We start from the raw sequence: 21412 nt of genomic DNA, 5'->3' as shown, positions 1-21412 counted from the left end.
TAAAATCAACATCGCCAGGTCAAATTTAGGGTAGCGTGGATGCAATTAGATGGTATTGGCCTCCAGGAGCTATCCCAGAGTTCTCCATTGTGACCACTCTGGACAGCACTTTCAACTCAGATGCACTGGCCAAGTACACAGGAAAAGCCCTGGGAACTTTTGAATTTCATTTTCTGTTTGGTCAGTGTGGCAAGCTGATCAGCACAGGTGACTGTGCAAATCTCACCAGCAGAGGTGACCATGGAGCCCCAGAATTGCAAAAGAGCTCCTGCATGGACTGAACGGGAGGTACTGGATCTGATCGCTGTATGGGGAGAGGAATCCATGCTATCTGAACTCTGTTCCAAAAGATGAAATGCCAGAATATTTTAAAAAATCTCCAAGGTCATGAAGGACAGAGGCTATAACAAGTGCCTCATGAAACTTAAGGAGTTGAGCCAAGCCTACCAAAAAAACAGAGGCAAACGACTGCTCTGGATCAGACCCCCAGACATGCTGCTTCTATGATGAGCTGCATGCAATTCTAGGGGGTGCTTCCACCACTACCCCACCCCTGTTCATGGACTCCTGCAAGGGGGGAGTCTCACACAACAGGGATGAGGATTTTGGGGATGAGAATGATGATGATGAGGAGGAGGAGGAGGTTGAAGATAGTGCACAGCAAGCAAGCAGAGAAACCGTTCTCACCTACAGACAGGAACTGTTTAGCACCCTGGAGCCAATACCCTCCCAACCCTCCCAAGGCAGGCTCCCAGACCTTGAATGCGAAGAAGGGACCTCTGGTGAGTGTACCTTTGTAAATATAATACATGGTTTAAAAGCAACCGTGTTTAATGATTAATTTGCCCTGAAGACTAAAAGAAGCCAAAAGACTGTGGCTTACCATGGCTGCCTGGAAGCCAAATTCTGTTGTCCATCTCTGCGCATGTGATCTTTCACACCACACCAGCAGGCCCTCAATATAAGAGGCAAAATGTGACCTTGTACTCTAAAATGTGTCTTTTTAAATACTACTCTCCCTTTTTTTTCCTACCACAGCTGCAAATGTTTCAACGCTCCCTCTATCATCTCCATTCCAGATGCTAGTGCAGATAAGAAGGCGAAAAAAACTCACTTGCGATGAAATGTTCTCTGAGCTCATGCAGTCTTCCTGGACTGAAAGAGCCCAGCAAAATGTGTGGAGGCAGACAATGTGAGAGTCCAGGAAAGCACAGAATGAATGCGAGGACAGATGGCTGGAGCAAGAGGAGAGGTGGTGGCAGCATGATGAGAGGAGGCAGGAGGCAATGCTGAGGCTATTGGAGGATCAAACTGATATGCTCTGGTGTATGGTTGAGCTGCAGGAAAGGCTGCAGGAGCCCGGCTGCCGCTTCATCCCTGTGTAACTGACCACCCTCCTCCACAAGTTCCATAGCCTCCTCACCCAGATGCCCAAGAATGCGGGGAGGGGGGCTGCGGGCACCCAACCACTCCACCCCAGAGGACTGCCCAAGCAACAGAAAACTGGCATTCAATAAGTTGTGAAGTGCAGTGTGGCCTTGTCCTTCCCTCCTCCCCTCCTCTCCCACCCCACCCGATGCTTCCCTCCTCCCCAACCGCTTCTGGGCTACCTTGGCAGTTATCCCCTTATTTGTGTGATGAATTAATAAAGAATGCATGAATGTGAAGCAACAATGACTTTATTGCCTCTGCAAGCGGCGATCGAAGGGGGGAGGGGAGGGCGGTTGTTTTACAGGGACGTAGAGTGAACCAAGGGAGTGGGTTTTCATCAAGGAGAAACAAACATAACTCTCACATCATAGCCTGGCCAGTCATGAAACTAGTTTTCAAAGCTTCTCTGATGCGCAGCGCACCCTGCTGTGCTTTTCTAACTGCCCTGGTGTCTGGCTGTGTGTAATCAGCAGCCAGGTGATTTGCCTCAACCTCCCACCCAGCCATAAACGTCTCCCCCTTACTCTCACAGATTGTGGCACACGCAGCAAGCAGTAATAATGACGGGAATATTGGTTTCGCTGAGGTCAAACTGAGTCAGGAAAATGCACCAGTGCGCTTTTAAACATCCAAAGGCACATTCTACCACCATTCTGCACTTGCTATAGTTGAACAGCTCCTGACTAGTGTCCAGGGTGCCTGTGTATGGCTTCATGAGCCATGGCATTAAGGGGTAGGCTGGGTCCCCAAGGATAACTATAGGCATTTCAACATCCCCAATGGTTATTTTCTGGTCTGGAAAATAAGTCTCTTGCGGCAGCTGTTCAGATAGACCAGAGTTTCTGATGATGTGAGCATCATGTACCTTTCCTGGCCATCCCATGCTGATGTTGGTGAAACGTCCCTTGTGATCCACCAGTGCTTGCGGCACCATTGAAAAGTATCCCTTTCGGTTTATATACTCGCTGCCTTAGTGCTCCATCCCCAAGATAGGGATATGTGTTCCGTCTATCACCCCACCACAGTTAGGGAATCCCGTTGCAGCAAAGCCATCCACTATGGTCTGCACATTTCCCAGAGTCACTACCCTTGATAGCAGCAGCTCAGTGATTGCATTGGCTGCTTGGATCACAGCAGCCCCCACGGTATATTTGCACACTCCAAATTGATTCCCGACTGACCAGTAGCTGTCTGGCATTGCAAGCTTCCACAGGGCTATCGCCACTTGTTTGTGAACTGTGAGGGCTGCTCTCATCTTGGTATTCTTGTGCTTCAGGGCAGGGGATAGCAAGTCACAAAGTTCCATGAAAGTGCCCTTATGCATGCAAAAGTTTCGCAGACACTGGGATTCATCCCAGACCTGCAACACTATACGGTCCCACCGGTCTGTGCTTGTTTCCCGGGTCCAGAATCAACGTTCTACAGCATGAACCTGCCCCATTACCACCATGATGTCGACATTGCCAGGGCCCGTGCTTTGAGAGAAGTCTGTGTCCATGTCCTCATCACTCTCATCACTGTGCTGCCATAGCCTCCTCACCTGCTTTTGCAGGTTCTGGTTCTGCATATATTGCAGGATAATGCATGAAGTGTTTACAACGGTGATAACTGCCGCAGTGATCAGAGCAGGCTCCGTGCTTGCTGTGGTATGGCGTCTGCAGGAGAGCAGAGTTGCAGCAGAAGCGGTGGATGATGGAATAGATATTCACAGAGAGATGCCACGAAAATACATATTTACAGAGAGATGCCACGAGAATACATATTTATAGATAATGATGAAAGGTGGATTCATGAGAGGAGGAGAGCGGAGTTGCAGCGGAAGCGGGATCTCATGACAGCCAACATGGAGAAATTCGTTATTGATCGAGACAAGAGAGCAGAGTGGCAGTGGAAGCGGTAGTTGGAATGCCAGTTTTTCCAACTTATTGCTCCATGTGCTGCCAGAGCAGGAGAGCAGAGTGGCAGCGGAAGCGGTCATTCGATGATGATGGTTATCAGTCCTACAGCACCGTCTGCTGAAAGCAATGGCGCTCGCATGGAAAAAAAGCGCGAAACGATTGTCTGCCGTTGCTTTCTCGGAGGGAGGGAGGGGTGACTGACGACATGTACCAAAAACCACCCGCAACAATGTTTTTGCCCCATCAGGCATTGCGAGCTCAACCCAGAATTCCAATGGGCGGCGGAGACTGCGGGAACTATGGGATAGTTACCCACAGTGCAATGCTCCGGAAGTCGACGCTAGGCATGGTACTGTGGACGTACTCCGCCAACTTAATGTGCTTAGTGGGGACACACACAAGCAACTGTATAAAATTGCTTCCTAAAAAATCGACTTCTATAAATTCGACCTAATTTCTTAGTGTAGACATACCCCTGAAAACTCATCCACTCATCCGCACAGAATAGAATTATAAAATACTAGAAAAGTGGAGCAATCACCTCAAGGTAGCCCTGCCCTAAAGGCTGATCATAAAAACCTTTAATGTCTGTGTAAGGTTCAAGGCTTGAAGCAAAGACAGCTGAGATAGGCATTATTCGTCTCTGTTTGACTTCATCATCACATATCACTGAATATGGGAAAGGTAATGCCTTATCCCAAAAGGGAGAATGCTACCAAGACAGTGAGGAGCCTAACCAAGAATCACCCAGTCTCCTAAAACCTTGGAACTTCTTTAGTTCCATGGTACTCCAAGAGCTGATGGATCTAATCTGATCTACCTGGTAGGATGACCCTTTAACCCAGGAAGTGATGGAACAACCCGAGCAAACCAGAACCAAAATGCAGTGCTCCATACAGGATGGAGTCACATATATTGTCAGGTGCATATATGTTCAACTGGGGCATCTCTGGTTGGAGCTGCTTCACCTCTACCTTAATACTCCATTGGCTGTCTTAACACTTTCTGAACAGCTTCCTGTTTGTTGTGGTGATCTCGTATGTGAGGCAAAATCCAGGACAATGTTGACAATTGTGACCTATGTTCACACACCAAGACGCCATTTGCAAAGCTCCTCCATACTCTGATATCCCTGGGCCTTAATTATCCTGGATTTCATAGTGGAACTCCCAGACTCTAGCCACACAGTGGTCTTGACTATTGTAGACCAATTGATGAAAATTCTGTGCTTTATCTCCCGAGACAACGTGTCCTCTTCTGAAACAATCAAATCCTGGTGGTGTATGTTATCCGTCTCCATTGGCTTCCAGACCATATCACCTTTTCCCGAGGCCCACAGTTTGTCTGAGGCTTTTGGCACAAAATGCTGTGGTCAGTGCATGTTCACGCTTTTACCTCCTCTGTGTATGATCTCTAGGCAGATGGGCAGACTGAGAGGCTGAACCAAGTAGGGAGCAATACCTAAGGTGCTTTCTCTATCAAGAAAATTGGTTCTCTCTCCTACCCTGTGCTGTATTCTTGTATAATGCCGACCACACCTCATGGGGCAAAGTCCCTTTTTTTCAAATCATAGGTTCCACCCCTGTTTCTATCTGGCTTTACCAGCAGCCTCCTTGAACCCAACAGTCACTGACTGGATCCAGTGGATTCAATGCATCCAGGAGGAGTTTAAGGACCACATTGAACATGGAAAAAAAGGACTACAAGTGATATGTGAGCCATTGACACCAGGAAGGCCAATCTTTTGCATTGGGCCAAAAGGTCTGGTTCATCTCAAAGCATTTCCATATGAACAGTCTGTCCCACAAGCTAGGCCATCAGTTCTTCAGACCTTTCTGGATTTGTCAGAGTCCCCATCATTTTCAGATTACAGCGTTCCTGTTTCCTTAAGATACGTCCTGTTTTCCACATATCACTCTAAAAGTTTTACACAAAGGACTATTTTCCCAACTGGTCCCAACAGCTGCCCCCACTGGTCCAGATCCAAGGGCAAGACAGATACATAGTCCATGCTATCCTCTACTCTAGATTGTAGAGGGGGAAACTGACCTACTTTCTAGGATGGAAAGGCTGTGGTCCCAAAGAGTACTCCTGGGAACCTGCTCCCCATGTCCATACCCCTGACTTGGTAAAAGGATTTCATCAAGATCAGTGGGGCTTGGTGCCAACCCAGAAGAAGGGTGCCCCTGAAGGGAAGAGGATAATTTAAGGATCTATAGGTCTAGAACCTAGGTCACCTTACATCCTCACTGGGAAGCTATGTAGAGCCACAGCCAAAAAGCACTCTGGTGATTAGGTGCTACAGGAGGTACTGCCTGAAGGGGCCAGACTGACAGCACCCTGCAGCCCTCTGATTTGGCCCACACTAATTATTTAACATTGATGGTGCCCTGGGAAGCTGTCTGGGCAACCACACAGACTTCTGGCTTGCTGCAGCACCAAACCTCACTTTGCTTTCCAGTCTCCGACCCTGCCCAGACTTTTGACTCCTGACACTAGTGTGGTAGCTACTCCTGATTTCCAGTCTCCCATCCCAGCCTGATTCTGACCCTGACTCTCGATCTCAGTACTTACAATTGCTTTGATACCTGCTCACTGACTATGGACTCCTGGCTGTCCTTGGCATGGTGACACCGGCACAGCTGTGACCACTAAGCAAGATTGTCTACTCCCTGGTCCTTTACACTTTAGTCCTGCCAGCAACGGATCTTATCCTGATGTTTTTGCTTCCTTTATTGGTTTTCCACACTTCATAATGTCTAATTTATATTCATTGCTATCTATTTCCCCTTTTTTTCCATTTGTTAAATTGCTTTTTTTTAATCACAGAACCAGGATGGGCTTTTTAGCCAAAGTTTAGAATATAAAAATTTTATATCACCTATTTTAAATGCTCGCTATTTCCTCCCTATAAACACACTCAAGGCACAACTCCTCCAAAATTAATTACCACCTTTGACAACTCATCCAAGGTCACAAAAATTTTGTGGCATGGCCAGAAATCTAATCCAAGTCCCTTCACTCACCTTCCTGTGAGTTAGTTAGCCTTTCCTCCTACCACAGACTTATGCTGGCAAGGAGTAACTCCACAACACAAAAGAAAGTTCTTCACATTTTCTGGTATAAACAGGTCCCAGTTTTGAAAACCTCCCTTTCCAGAATACATTCTCTGTACACTCTGATTCAACTTTAGTTTTTCCAAGCTATAGCAGCCCCCTTCTGTTTTATGTCTGCCAGCCAATGAGGCCTAGTGGATTAGTCAGCCCCAGCTACAGCCTCTCTTCACCGCTCTAAGGTTAAGTATCAACTATAATGAAACTACGAGAGCATATGTGTCCATTTTTATTTGGGTCTGACACTTTTCGGGGATATCTATGGTTTCTAGAGTGAATTGTTACCACCTGCTTACAGCATGAAGCAGTCCTGTCGGCCTACCAGGGGAAACTTGCCCTGAACTGCCAGCGGCAGGAAACACAAACAAACCACACTGGGCTATTGTGAGTCCTACTTTTTCCATGTACAGGCTAGCGATTTAGACACCCAACATTGTTACACTTGAGTGCCCAGTGCCTTGGCTTCTGGTCAGCTGCAGTGTACACTGATCTTCTGCCTTTGTGGAAGCAGTGCACCCCAATTAACTGCTTTCATCTCAGTTCAGTGCTTTCATTAACATGAGGTACTTACATGTGTTTCCAGTGAAACAAAACTGAAGTTTATTTAACAACGCTTCAGATAAAAATTCATATAAAAGCAAATATAGGGATATGGAAACATAGTGACAGATAAAAGAAAATATATAAAACACAATCTACAGGTTATACTTGTTAATAAGCTCCTTTCCTGTCTAATAAGATGTTTTTCACCCAGTGGTCAGTCCATGCCATACCTGTTCCGTCCAGAGAGATTTCATGAGACTTTCACGCTGGCAGAGTGTCCTCTCTGTAATGGACAACATCTTGTGTCCTTTCTCCTTCTCTTATACAGTCCCAGACTTTGTCTCATTTCATAAGCAGAGCAATTCAGCTCCGCTCTGATGGTTCCCTGTTTAGACTCTTTTCCTGGGGTCCTTCAGTCATAAATGCTCAAACCTGCATCTGATCTAGATGTGGCATGTCTGTGACAGAATGGGATCTAGTGGCTCATTGGTGTGGAGTAATGAGAGGACTTGTTTCAGCTGCGAGCAGTTTTGGCTCTGCTTTCAAGTAGAAAAGGCCTCACTCTGGATGTTCCAGTAGAAATGAAAATAATAGGGTGTTTGGCCAGATCCACAAAGAGACTTAGGCATTGTGACGCTGAGCTTTGCAATGCCTAACTTTTAGATACCTACAAGATCACAGGGACAATACCAGGATTCACTGGTATCCACAAAGGGGTGGGAGCCTTGGCTTCTATACAGTCATGGAGGTAGGCACCCAAAAATGGGATCCACAAAAGCCTGCATGCGAGTCTGGAAGTTGTTGAAGCTAGCCAATGGGAAATGCTGATGAGATGGGGTGTGTTCAAGCCTTGTCCCTCTCACTGAGTTTGTCACCTAGGTTCTGGAGGCTGGAGGGAGGCACTTATCCCTGCTTGTAAACCAAAACCAGGAAACCTCTCCTGAAGTCAGATTGTTTCTTATAAGAATGAGTTAGGCACCTGCTTCACTCCACCCACAATAGCAGAAGGTGGTAGTGTCTCATAACTTTTCGCCCATTGGTTAGAGCACTCACCTAGGAGTGGGAGACCCAGGTTCAGTTTCCCTCTGCCTGATGGGAAGAAAGAGTTGGAACTGGGATCCCCTATACCTCTCAGGAGAGTGCTTTAACCACTGCGGGGAGTGGGGAGTGGGAAACTGTGTCACAGTTTACCCAATTTAGGATTAAGCAGATTTTGCATTGAATACAATTTCAGATAGAATTATTGTCACTTACAGTAACTGGACATACATTTATGGTAAACAGGTAATAACAGACAAGACAGAACAGATAAATAGGCCCAAGTTACCACATTCTGGGGTACCAAAAAGACCTTCCTTCCTTCTTGATGGTTGTCACTTCATCTGATCTGATGATCTGGCACTTCAGCCATGTTCTGAAGTTTCTGGTCCAGCATATCACTAGCTTTGGGCTTGTTTTCATTTGTATTCTCATAGATTTTCACATTCGCCATTACTCAATTTTCCTCCAATCAGCATTCAGCACATTATCTATTGATTTTTACATAACCCATCCATTACCCATGTGCAAGCTTCAATTACCTAATGTCCACATTTTCCCTGCTGAATTTGCAGTTCATCATTGCATGTTTGTCTCTCTTGCTTAAATCTTCCAACACGGCACATTACTTATCTTGCCAGAAATATCATTTAAAACAAATCAACAAATTATATCAAAGAGAAATTAACAAAAATACACTCATGCAAGGCAAAGCCTTGGCCCGTGTGTTACCTTATTTAATCACTTACTCAGTATCCACAACCACAATTTATTAAAAATATAGTTAACAAAGCTTATAATCTTATCATTAGCAATCCTTCATTTTAATGCTAAAGATTACTATGTGTATATTATCTTCCCCCTTCATCTATTAGCAGTGGTATTTTGGACAGCACACTATGATTAATCTCAACATTTCTTATCTTCTGCAAACACAAATTTATCAGGGAATTTTTATTTTACTTCAAGTCCAAAACCTTTGTAATTTTCTATAGCCAGGTTTGATCAATGCTTTTCCTGTTACAAATGTTGAGGTGCTCTAGTTTTCAGGCTTTGGTTTTTAGTTAATTTTAAGGGTACCCCAACACCGCTGAGTTATGGAATATTCTGATGTGGGGCATCCTCAGTCTTTCCTGTTGAAGTTATTCCACTGTGTATAAATAGTCATTGTGCCAGAGAGAGAGAGAGGGACTCTATAGCCAAGTGATTAGGGCACCCACCAGAGGTCCAGTCCCCCTGCGCCAATGGCTCTCAATTGTTTATCCATAGTGGAACAGTTTCAATGGAAGAGATTAAGGGATCCCCACATTCCAATGCTCAGTGGTTAGATCATTCTTCTGAGAGGAGAGACCCCTGCTGGAAGCCTTTCACCTCTTAGGAGGAGGGGGAATGAGGTCTACAGGTGTCCCACATCCCAGATGAATGCTCTAACCAATGGGCTAAAAGTTATAAGATGGACAGTGACACCACCACCATCTACTTCTCCTCCTGGATTTTGAACAGGCCCCAGTCCAGTAGGTTTTGCACACAGGCCACCTCCTAGATCAGTCCCTGCAGGTTAGATAGGAGTTTGTCCATCTATCTTCCCTTGGTTTGTGGATCACACTATAGTTTAGGCGTGAAATAGTGCCCAGGTGCCTAGCATTAGACAGCAGTATACTTGCTCAGAGGCAGAAACTTAGACCCTAGGAAACTTTAACAGCAAAAAATTAGTCTCTGAGCAAGTTTAGGTGTCTACAGGGTTTGGTGGCAGCTGAATGTGCGGTTTGTGGATAGAAGTGTAGTCTAAAACTGCAATGTAGGCTCCTAAGTGCTTTTGTGGATCTGGGCCTTTGTCAAGAAGGGATGATCTCCAGTTTTGTTCTTATTTGCTATGCTGCCCCAGCTCCCCCCACTGCAGGGGAACTCATGTAGGTATAAAGTTCTGGATAAGTTTTAAAAGTATATTCTATTTTTGTATGTCATGTGAAACATTCTTTGTACAAAGTCCCCATAACCTTGGTGTAATGTATTCTGTGGCATCTCCTTCCTGCCTTGTTGTAAGATGCTCTAGAATTTGTAGGTAAAATGAGTTTTCTGTTCTGGACTCTATCTGGTAGGCCTCAGCTAAGCTGCCAGGAGTGTCTTGGAACCCAGACAAATAGTACATGCCATCAGATGGGTGCTTAGATAGTTAACCAACTGGTTAATGTTTGTAAAGTTCCTCGAAGAAAAGCACCGTGTATGCGCTAATTATTGTTAAGAAACATGCTTCAAACAGGATGTTATGATATGAAAGATGTTCAGTGAGTCCTTACCAAATCATAAGATTATAAGTGTATTTCATTAAGAGATCATTAGGACATTAAAAGATATCCTTACTAATCTGTACATGATCTAAGCTTGGCAAGCCATTGTAACCCAGGCTTGCTATATAAGTATGATTGCCTTTCTAGCCAAAAAAGTTTTGGGATTTCACATGGTAGCATTTCAATTTATCAACAATATTACAGATGAAATAAAAACTCTTTTTTGGAAAATCTCCCTTTCTAGTCTCATTACTTCTTCCTGGGTTTGATGAAGTGCAGTTGTTGTTCCTGGCATTTGTGCCTTTGAATTCAGCATTATACATGTTACTTTGAGTTTGAGTAGGTCTTGTACATAAAGTGCAAAAGATTTTCTGCAGGCTCTGTGCAGGGGATGCTTGGATCTGCATCAGTTGATTTGCATGGGAAAAAATTCCACTTGGTGAATGTGCAATCATTAATAAAAGATACTAATTATGATGTATAGTAAAATAAATATTGTATTGAAAATCATAATTATTTGTTTTAAAAGTTGCTTGAATTTTAAAAAAATTAAGAGCTGAAATGCCAGAATGTAGATATGCAAAAACAAAACAAAAAAACAAACAATCCCCCCCCAAATGTATTCAGCAAAAATGATTGACTGTATTTTCTTAGTTGCTAGTGAATTCTCACTAATTCTTATTTTCTAATTACAAGCATGATCTTGTCGTGATTTCTAGATGCTCTTGCCTTAACCAGTGCAGAAACTGTATGACTGGCCAGTTACAGATGAATGAAAGAGAATAAGAGGTAGTAAAATAGAATAGAAATTACCATATTAATCTTCTGTTTTTAGGTATGGAAGACTTCTTATGACAGAAGTTTTGGAGCATGCACAGCTGGCAATAGATATTTGCTAAGGAAAATCTGAGTCCTAGCAAGAAAGGATTAATTCTTTTCACATATATTGAACAGTTTAGAAAATAAACTTTGTTCATTAAATATAATAACCAAAAAAGGTTTTCTGTGCATTTGGCATATAATTGCACCACCTCACAACAATACGAAATAGAGCACAACGCACCAACATTTCATCGTTATTCTTACCCACAAACTTCTAGGTATTTTATGAAAACCATCTAATGATGCAGATTTATTTACTTTTATAAAACTCTTTTCATCCAGAAGAATCCCCTAAACATTTTAGAGACCTAATCTTGCAAACCTTTACTTTCACTTTCACAAGGTCATTCAAGGCCATCATCCACAGCCACAGGAAAGAGTAAGGGACAGATTTTTCAATGTATATCACCGTCTAAAGATGCACGAGGCATCCAATTTACATTGACTTCTTCAGAGCTCATTGCAGGAGTGGAGCCTTAATTAGCTATCTGACTTGGGATGTGACTTCTCATAAGTGAAAAAAATAATTCCAAATATTAGCAGAGCTATAGTTATGCTAAAACAAAGGTTCCTTCCTACATCTATCATGAACAAGATCCACGTTCATTATCAACACCTTAAAATGTAAGACAAAGACATATTCTTTCAATACTTGCATAACAGGAGAGGAGTACATGTACACAGTGCTTGGAGACTGTACCACATAGAGAATAACATTTGAAGTGTTCATGGAAGGAAGAAATAAAAATTACTAGCTGGACCCAGGCTATAGAGCTTCCCTTGTGGTCTACAAAGAGTGGCAGGACTGTCTTGTGCAGAGGATGCAGCTGCACAGTGTTTTTGTGTTGTGAAAAAACATCCACCAGAGGCTCTACTGAGACCAGCAAATGCATCTGAATTCTATTTTCAGAAGTGACATAGGCACTTAACAGCCTCCTTTGTCTTGTGACTTAAGCCAGACAGACTTTAAAAACCAATAATTTTCTTGGGAATGGGAAAGCTCACAGCTAAGAGACACATATTTTTTTTCCAGAAGATGTTATGTTACAAGAATATTAGATACAGGAAACAGCACCTGTATTTCCTTAAAAAGAATAGTTGAAACATTGCTGAAATATTGTACCTACATTGCTCTCCCTATTATGAGGAACATTAAACACAACATTCTGGATAAAATCTATGGTTAAAAACTAAAGCATAGTACAATATTATAGCTTGCTATTGAAAACAGGAAATGTTGCACACTGAACCCTTCAAGGCAAATATTTATGCATATGACTATCCCTCTATACATACACTGACCGAGTTCTACCCATTTATTCCAATCATATCACCCTAGTCATACAATATGCCAGCCATTTATAACTCTATAGTGGAATATGCTTCTAGGTTGAATAATGGGTGGTAGACTAATATACTGCTGATTGCATTGGTCTTAGTTCGTATCACTTCCTTCTCTTTGTCTGGTCTTTCTTTTTCTGGTTTTGTTTTCTATATGTTTTCACTGCTCCATACTAAAGAATATCTTTGCAGGGCATAAGGTATAAGGACAATGTATGTTTACATATACACGTCCATAAAATGTACTTATAAGTGAAGCTTGTACTTTGTTTTAATATGTTCAGTTATTAAAATTATTCTTAAAAACCTACTTATTTTTAAAAGTTTGTATGTATAAACTCCAACCAATAGCAAAAAGTCTCAGAATACAAGTCCATCATTTGATATAATAAATTACTCTTGACAACCGAAGTAGAGAAACTAACCATATGATATTATTGCTATAACTCTCATATTCCTCACTCCATTCCCTTCATAGCATTTATTCCCTTCCCACACGTTATATCACAACTACATTTAGACTGAAACTTTCAAAATCACCTAACTGGCTTAAGTGCTTAAGTCTTATTTTCAAAAGTGACTTAGGTATGTAGGTCCAGATCTTCGAAGGTATTTAGGTGCCTATCCACCTCTTCAGGTGTCCAATTCCACCATTTTGGCACCATTGTCATTCTGAAAATTGTTATTCAGCTGCTGCCTAACCTGGCACTACCTAAGACCCCAACACACTGTTGTATCAACCAGGGAAGGTACCAAAAAACGTCAGCAGAACTTTATTTTTAAAGTGGAAGCCTCTTTACCAAGTTGCTGCTGCACCTTCTGTAACTCTCACTCTGCCTCCTCAACTCCTCCCCCCTCCTTCCTGTTTCCTGTCCTTTCAGACTCCCGACAGCCAGTGCTCTGAGTTCTAATAATCACAAGCAACATCTAAACACCACATTCCCTCCTCTCTTAAGAAACTCTCCCAATTAAAATAAACATTGTTGTTCTAACCACAGGAATAAATAGGAAACAAGACACTATACTATTGGCAGAAATATTACACTGAAAACACTGTAGATACTACATAACATAGTCTCTAGTCTAGACAGGTGGTCGTCTGGGTCTGACAGGCCGTCTCTCAAGCCCGGTTCCAATGCAATGTCTTGTTGTGTTGATACTACGGTGAAGTCATCCAATGCAGACTGGGTGTTGGCATAATCTCCTCTTGGTGCATAGGCAGGTGCAAGATAAGAAGCATTCCATACCCGCCCATCAGAAAGTCGATAGGTGTAAGGTCCCTTCTTCTCTATGATTTTAAGAGGAGCTGTGAATTTATGGTCCCTTTGCGTAAAATTCCAGGTTTTCGTATTCTAACGAAGGAACCACACTCAAACTTTGGTTCCTTAGCACCCCGCCGCTTGTCTGTGAAAGCCTTATACTTTGCTTGGTTCTGTTCAACTGTTTTCTCACATCATCCTCGGTTGGGGCCTCAGGTCATGTGCCTTTAACAATCCAGCAATGTTCAGTTTAGTATTCATCTGTTTCCCATGCAGTAACTCTGCAGGTGATCTTTTGCGTTGTGGCATGTCATGTAGCCTGGTATGCTTGCAAGAAATCAGTAGTGAAGGGTATCCACAATCGCCCTTCCAGTTTAGCCAGTTTGCAAACTCTCTTTCAAACTTCTGTTAAAACCATTCGATTTTCCCCATTGGCTTGAGGGTAATATAGGGATGACCTTCTGTGTAAAATGTTCCTCTCTGCTAGAAAAGTTTCAAACTCCAGGGAAGTAAATTGACTACCATTATCTGAAACCAGTTCTTTGGGGTTACCTTCCCTGCTAAAAACTGAAGAGAGGAACTTAATTACTGTAGCAGAAGAGATTTGCGATGTAAACGCTACCTCAGGCCATTTACTGAAATAGTCTATTAAAGTGATGGCATAACGACAGTCAATTGGAGCAGTATCAAAGGGTCCTACAATGTCAATCGCCACTTTTTCCCATGCAGATTCAGGAAGAGGAAAGGCTGTAATGGAGGGTACATGTCACTGCTGTCTTATCATGCATTTGGCAAGTGACACAGGATTTTATGAGTGCTTCAGTTTGAGAGTCCATCCCTGGCCACCAATACAGATCCCATAGTCGTTGTTTGGTTCTGACAATTCCTTGATGAGTATCGTGTGCCAGGTGTATGAGTTTTGACTGTAATTCTTCTGGCACAAAGTAGCCGGTGTGTACCTCGTAGCACACAGCCATCGAGCAAAGAAAGTTCATCCAAACTCTAAATAAGGCAGCAAAACTGGGTCAAGGTTTTAGGGTTACTGGGCCATCTCTTTGTCAGAAATTCCCGTAGTTTTTGTTGAATTGGACATGCTGAACAAGCAGCTTGAAATTGTTCTCTTGTAACTGCAGTAAGAGTGCTTGTAATAAGCGCAACTACTACATCCTCATCTCCCGGTGGACCATCTGGTGAAGGCAAAGGCAGGCGAGAAAGGCAATCAGCTACCACATTTTTGTTTCCAGGCTTATATTCCAGTTCATAATTGAAAGAGAGTAGTCTTGCAGACCATCTAGCAATACGATATCCTGCTCTTCCCAGTCCTTTCATGGTGAGCAACGTCATCAAAGGGCTGTGGTCTGTGTGCAACTTGAATGTGCGGCCCACAGGTAAGTTCTCCATTTTTCAGTAGCCCAGACACAAGCAAGTGCTTCTTTTTCGACTGTAGAATATTTTCTCTCAGCATTACTTAGTGTCCTTGAAGCAAATGCAACAGTCCTCTCTGTGTTGTCCTCATGAAGTTGTGTGAGGACAGCCCCAAGTCCATAATCAGAAGCATCAGTAGTTACAATTGTGGGCAATGCAGGACTGAATAGTGCAAGTACTGGACTATGTACAATCAAGTCTTTCACTGTTTCGAACTAGCTTGTGCATCCATTGTCCACACTAAGGTTGAACTTCTCCGTAGTAATTCTCGTAACAGTTCAATGACAGAAGCATAATTGGGAATGAATTTTGCATACCAGGAGGTAAGACCCAAGAAGGAATGTAAGGTTTGCAAATCTGTTGGAGGAGGAGCATTTGAAATTGCCAGGATATGATCTGGATCAGGTTTTAGTCCAGCCTGTGAAATGTATGCCCCAGAAAGGAGAGTTCAGTTTGTCTAAATTTGCATTTGGACCTATTGAGCTTGAGGCCTGCTTTGCTGATGCAGTTTAGTACAGACTGCAGGTTATTGTCATGCTCCTCAGTAGTATTTTCCAAACACGATAATATCATCCAATAGCACTGAACTCCATGTTGATTCTTCAGAATCAATGACATCATTTTTTGGAAGGCACTTGGGGCTGATGCGAGACCGTATGGAACATGTTTAAAATGATATAGTCCTCATGTGTAATAAATGCTGTGAGGTCTCTGCTGTCTTCATGCAACATAACCTGGTGGTATGCGCTCTGCAAATCAAGAGTAGAAAAACATCTTTGCTCCACTGGAGTTCTGCAAATACTTCTTCTGTATGTGAGGAAGAGGATGGCTGTCAATCACAATAGCTTATTTGGCTCCCTTAAGTCACACAAAGGCAAATGCCTCCACCCTTCTTCTGCGTCACTACTATAGGTGAAACCCATTCAAGGAGTTAATCTCTTCAATAATGTCCTTTTGAACAAGTTTTCTAAGTTCCTCTGAAACAGCTTCCTGACTGAAAATGGTAAGCGCCGTAATTTCTGTCATACAGGCATCACACATTATTCCGCATTTTAACTTTATGCAGAAACCCATAAGCACAGCCGAGTTTCTCCTCAACTTGGTGTTGGGTCCCAGCTGAAACTGGTGTGTGTACCGCAAGAATGCTTTGCTGAGGAAGATCAATTCATCCATTAACCATCCTGAGATTTAAAGCAGCCAATAAATCTCTGCCAAGGATAGGAGTGCCTTTGTGGACAATGTAGAACTCTGCAGTTACACAGCAATCACCCTAAGTAACTATTGCTGGCAGGCAGCCATGTACTGGAATATGGTTTTTCAAGTAGCACACCAACGGAAGTTTGGGTTCAGTAAGAGGCACATCTTTAAAGTATTGCAAATAGATGGAATCAGGTAGTATAGATACTGCTGGGCCAGTGTCCAACATTAGCTGAATAGAGTGTGATTTGCCTAAGGATATGGTGGAAATGTTTACAGTGCACTTTATCTGTTCTGGAATATGTGCAGTAGTGGTTTTGTCCATGCTCAGCACAGTAACATCTGGTATTGTAACTGCATGAACCTGTTGATTGAACTGGATACTGCAACATACTTTAGCAAAATGCTCAATCTTTTTGCAATGATTGCACTGAGCTACTTTTGCTGGACATCCTGTGTAGCTTGCAAGGTGTTGTGGGGATCCACAGTAAAAACATGCTTTTACTGTATTTTGAATTTGCTGAGTCAGTGGCTTTTCATTAGTTTTCTTCCTGCAATTGTTTGTCTGCAGCGATAGTGAACTTTTCTGCAAAGAAGTCACAGCCTGGACTGTGCCTCCTGTATCCCTGCTCATTATTTTGGCTTGAGTTGTAGCTGACTCAATCTGAATAGCAATGGTTATTGCTTTTTCTAGTGTAAGTTGTGGTTCTAGAAGTAAGTGCTCTCTTACACGAAGCATGGTTGTTTTCTCAATGAGCTGATCTCTAATTATCTCATCTGTCATATTCCCAAAGTCACAAGTTATAGTCAGACTCCTCAGGGAAGCAATATACTGCATTATAGTCCCTCCTGGTTTCTGCTCACGCTGGTGAAATCTGTAGCAATTAGCTACTACATTCACTTTTGGCACAAAAAAGTTCTTTAATGCAGAGAGTGCGGTCTCATATTTATCATCTGCAAGGCGAAAAGTGTAAAATATACACTGCCCTTCTACTCCAAGACAATGGATTAGCAGAGCACGATTTCTTACTTCAGAAATCTCTTTAGCACTGATTGCAAGCAGATAAGTCTCAAACATATGGATCCAGGCAGTAAAAGCATTTGGAGGCTCACCTGGGCTTTGCAGAAAGGGTGCAGGTGGGTTCAGAGGCAGAAGATCCATCCTCGTCGCCAAAATGTTGTATCAACCAGGCAAGATACTAATAAACTTCAACAGGACTTTATTTTAAAGTGGAAACCTCTTTACCAGGCTGCTGCTGCACACTCTGTAACTCTCACTCTGCTACTCTCACTCTGCCTCCTCAACTCCTCCCCCCTCCTTCCTGTTTCCTGTCCTTTCAGACTCCCAACAGCCAGTGCTCCAAGTTCTAATAATTAGAAGCAACATCTAAACACCATACACCCCTAAAATTCCTGTCATGAAAGCTCTGATGTTGCCCCAGCTAACAAGCTGCTCAAAGCCCTAGCTCAAGCTGAAGTACCTATAAAATATTAGCTACTAACCTTGGTAAACCACGACTTTTAAAGACTCTGCTGCAAATCACTTAGCTTTTCCTCTCTAGCAGCCTTCTCAATACATTACCCTGCAGCCCTTTTGAAGGAGACAGCTAGCACCTTTATTTTAGTATAAAAGGTTAAAAAGAAGCTCTTTGTGGTCACCACGGATTTATTGAAACAGCTTCCCATGTAATTTTTATATATATATAAACTTTGCAGAAGTTGTCTGAAATAAATAGCAGAAATGAGAAAAATATTTTAAAAAGCCATAGATCTTGCCAACTCAACGCTAGGGCATCCTGACCGTGAGTCTGGAACTACAAGAAACAAGTCATAAACCTCTGAACCTTGGAATTATGAAATTTGGCACAAAAAAGGCAAAGCTAAGCCTATCATCTCAGCTATGGTTGATACTTGGGGTGTATTTCCTGCCTGTTCAATGGGAGTATATACAGAGATGAAGCACTTTGAGTGGAGATAGATAAACAGCACTGAGATGCAGCAAATAAAATGTGTGATACAAAGAAAATGGGAAGGATGAAGAGGAGTAATACAGATGGATAACAAGTAAATGAAGAAAGTGGGAAAGGAATGCATGAGAGATGATCACTTCCCCAAACGCTGGACCAATATTCTTCATTTCATTCCACGTTGGACTGTGCTCAGACATAAGGAAAAGGAGTGAGAGAGGATGGGCACTGAGGAAAAAAGAAGACATGAAAGGAAATGGAGAATGGAAGGAAATGAATGTAGTAGGTGCTAGAGAGAAAACAGTATAAAGAAGAGAGATAAAGGAATAGTGAGTGGTAATAGGAAACCAAGAAGAATGAAGAATGGAGAGGGCAAAGGACTGGAATGGAGAATCACAGCAGAATGGCAAAAGAGGAGTAGGGGGAATGATACAAGGTGAAAGAGAAAAATTCCAGAATGGGAACAAGAGGACAAAGGGAAATGAAGAGACTTGAATTTCATGGAGGGAGGAAAGAAATGTTAGACCTGAAGAGGAGAAGAGAAGAAATTATGTGGATTGAAAAAGAAGACAATTAAGAAATGCAATGTGAAGAATACAAAAAGGAATGAGTGGGAGTAGACAAGAGGACTGGTTCATTTAAAGGGAAGGAACAATTGTTAATCTCACTCTCAAAATTCATTTCAGTTGGCCTGGAAATGAACAGTGTTTAGAATGTGGATGGAAAGCTGTTTGAAGGACCATTAAGTAGATGGAACTGATACACAGAAATGTATGAAATCTGGGAGCAGGGCAATGTCTAACAGGGTCTCACCTGCTAAGTGTCACTCATCTGTGATGATGATAACTCTCTCACATATGCCCCTGCTGTTTCTCTATCACTCAGCTCTGCTGACATTTAATTCATAAGCCAGGTGGTGCAGTTGGGAGGGGAAAAGATTTCTCTTGCAGTTCTTTCTCCTGGCCTCCAGGGTCTGCTGATGAAGCTGCCCAAACTGTTTTCTTATCCTTCTGTGCTACCTGCCAACCTCCCAGCCCCACCATGCTAGCAAAGCTTCCTCACCTCCCCGTGCCTAGCTATGCAGCACAGTGGTGCAGAAATTGTAGTGGAGATAGACAGTGCGAGGATGCAGAGGAGATGTCCCATACTAGCTGTCTCGTATTTGCTTTCTTGATGGCCTCCAGGGCTGAAAAATGTCTAGCCCTGGAAAATACTATATGCCTATAATAGTGGCGGTTGTACTGATGCTTTGGGGAAAGGGACTGAGGAGGGTTCTCATAAATGCAAGCCAGAGCAGTCTAAGTCTTTGGTCAATGGAAGAATGGTGGTTGCCAAATAGTAGGTACAATAGGATCAGACAAGGTTTTGAGGAGTGATGGGATTGGGGAGAGTTGCCTAAAATTAAAAGGAATTATGAACAGGTTGGTGCTTTCTGCAAGAAGGGACAGGGAGGATTGCCTAGATGTGGAGGATCTAGGAACTGGGGTTAGATGAAACAGATAGTGGAGTAGTACAAAATCCCAGATTGCTGCCTCTAGAAACTACTGCCATCCAAATAATGAATTATAATAATTAACAGCAGGCAGGGCACCATGCTGAGCCATGCAGGACAAGAGGCTGGTACCAGTAGCTTTTTAAAAAAACATGCTCTTCTCTGGTGTAGAAAGTAATCCCTCTTCTCTACAGGTGTCCTGATGGGAAAAGTCATATTATGCAGAGCTTATTTCTTTTTCAGAAGTCTGTAATTAAAAGCCATGTTTTAGAACACCAAATAGGTCTCTGCTGGCTGTGATACAGAATCTATTCATGTAAGAAAATTGCTTGGATTATCTAACTGAGATCCTATGAAATCTAGTCACTAATTTTTCTTGCCTATTTGCTTTGGAAATTTTTCCCAGTATTTCCTTAAAAAAATAAACGTCCCTTTTTTTTTTTTGTAGTCTTCTGCTTTAAATTGACTGCAGTGAAGTGTTTTGGTGAACACCAATGGCTTTCATCAGTGATCCCAGCCAATGAACTGTATATGATTTCAACAAATGTTGCTGCTGTTTATGACAATAAGATGTTGTGTACTTCTCAGAAATAAATTAAAATAAGAAAGAGATATTAGAATGTCTTAGGGAAACAAGACAGTTTCCCATGCTATTTTTTATAACATTTGATATCATATTTGAATTTATTAATAAAAATCAGAAAAATGGTCAAGTGAAAATTGTAAGTAAGATGGAAACATCTGCAACATCCACTATTAGACATAACTGGTGTTGTTGCTACAGTTTTGATACAATAAGCCAGATTCTCAGCTTGTATATGGTAGCATAGCTCCATTGACTTGGACAAAGTTCTGCTGATTTACACCAGTAAAGGGAGCAATACTGATTTATACCTGCTGAGGATCTGGACAATGAGTCTCAAACCGTGACTAAAAAGAAAAGAGAAAGAACAACATTTGGGAATGAATTTAAAGATGTCTGTTTCTTATCTTCTTTAAATTCTGAATGCTTTCCATTAACATATGATATATTTTGTATTGTATAGTGTCTGTGCTGTATGCAGCATTATTAAAATGACATGTAACATGAGCCTCCATTAAATCAAAATTATTTCAATCAAAACATCCTGTGTTCTGCAAAGCGTATGTCATATTTCCTTCCATTTTCTTTGTTCTTTCGGGGTGGGCTGCCATCTTTATTTAATTCACTGACCTCTTGTTAGGCTTTTGTTATTTTGCTATGTTATTGAATAGTGTCTTATAAGAAATTTGGTGGCACCTGTATAGTTGAGGAAAATCTGAGGCCAGAATAATTAGTATTTGTAGGATGTTCTGAAAATGTGCAGGGCTATGTAAATGCAACCTATTATTACCAGAAGCATTGGTATTAAGACTCTTTCCTCTTTGGCTCTTCAAATGAGAACAACACAAAATTGCAAAACCGGCTTTATATTGGAATCATATTCTGTACATATTGGAAGTGCTCACTCAACTCTCACAGAGCCATGAGGAAGATTGCTTGTGTGAGAAACATGAGT

General features: G+C 42.3%; 1 pseudogene; it reads left to right on the top strand.

The window, feature by feature from the left end:
- The first annotated feature begins 219 nt into the window (after positions 1-219).
- LOC142046549 (uncharacterized) overlaps positions 220-21412 on the top strand; it is a 96286-nt pseudogene continuing 75093 nt past the window's right edge.

The sequence above is a fragment of the Chelonoidis abingdonii genome, chromosome 3, assembly GCF_003597395.2.
Source record: "Chelonoidis abingdonii isolate Lonesome George chromosome 3, CheloAbing_2.0, whole genome shotgun sequence".
Lineage (NCBI taxonomy): Eukaryota > Metazoa > Chordata > Testudines > Testudinidae > Chelonoidis > Chelonoidis abingdonii.
The sequence above is the reverse complement of the archived record's forward strand: the minus strand, read 5'-3'. Positions and strand labels throughout refer to the sequence as shown.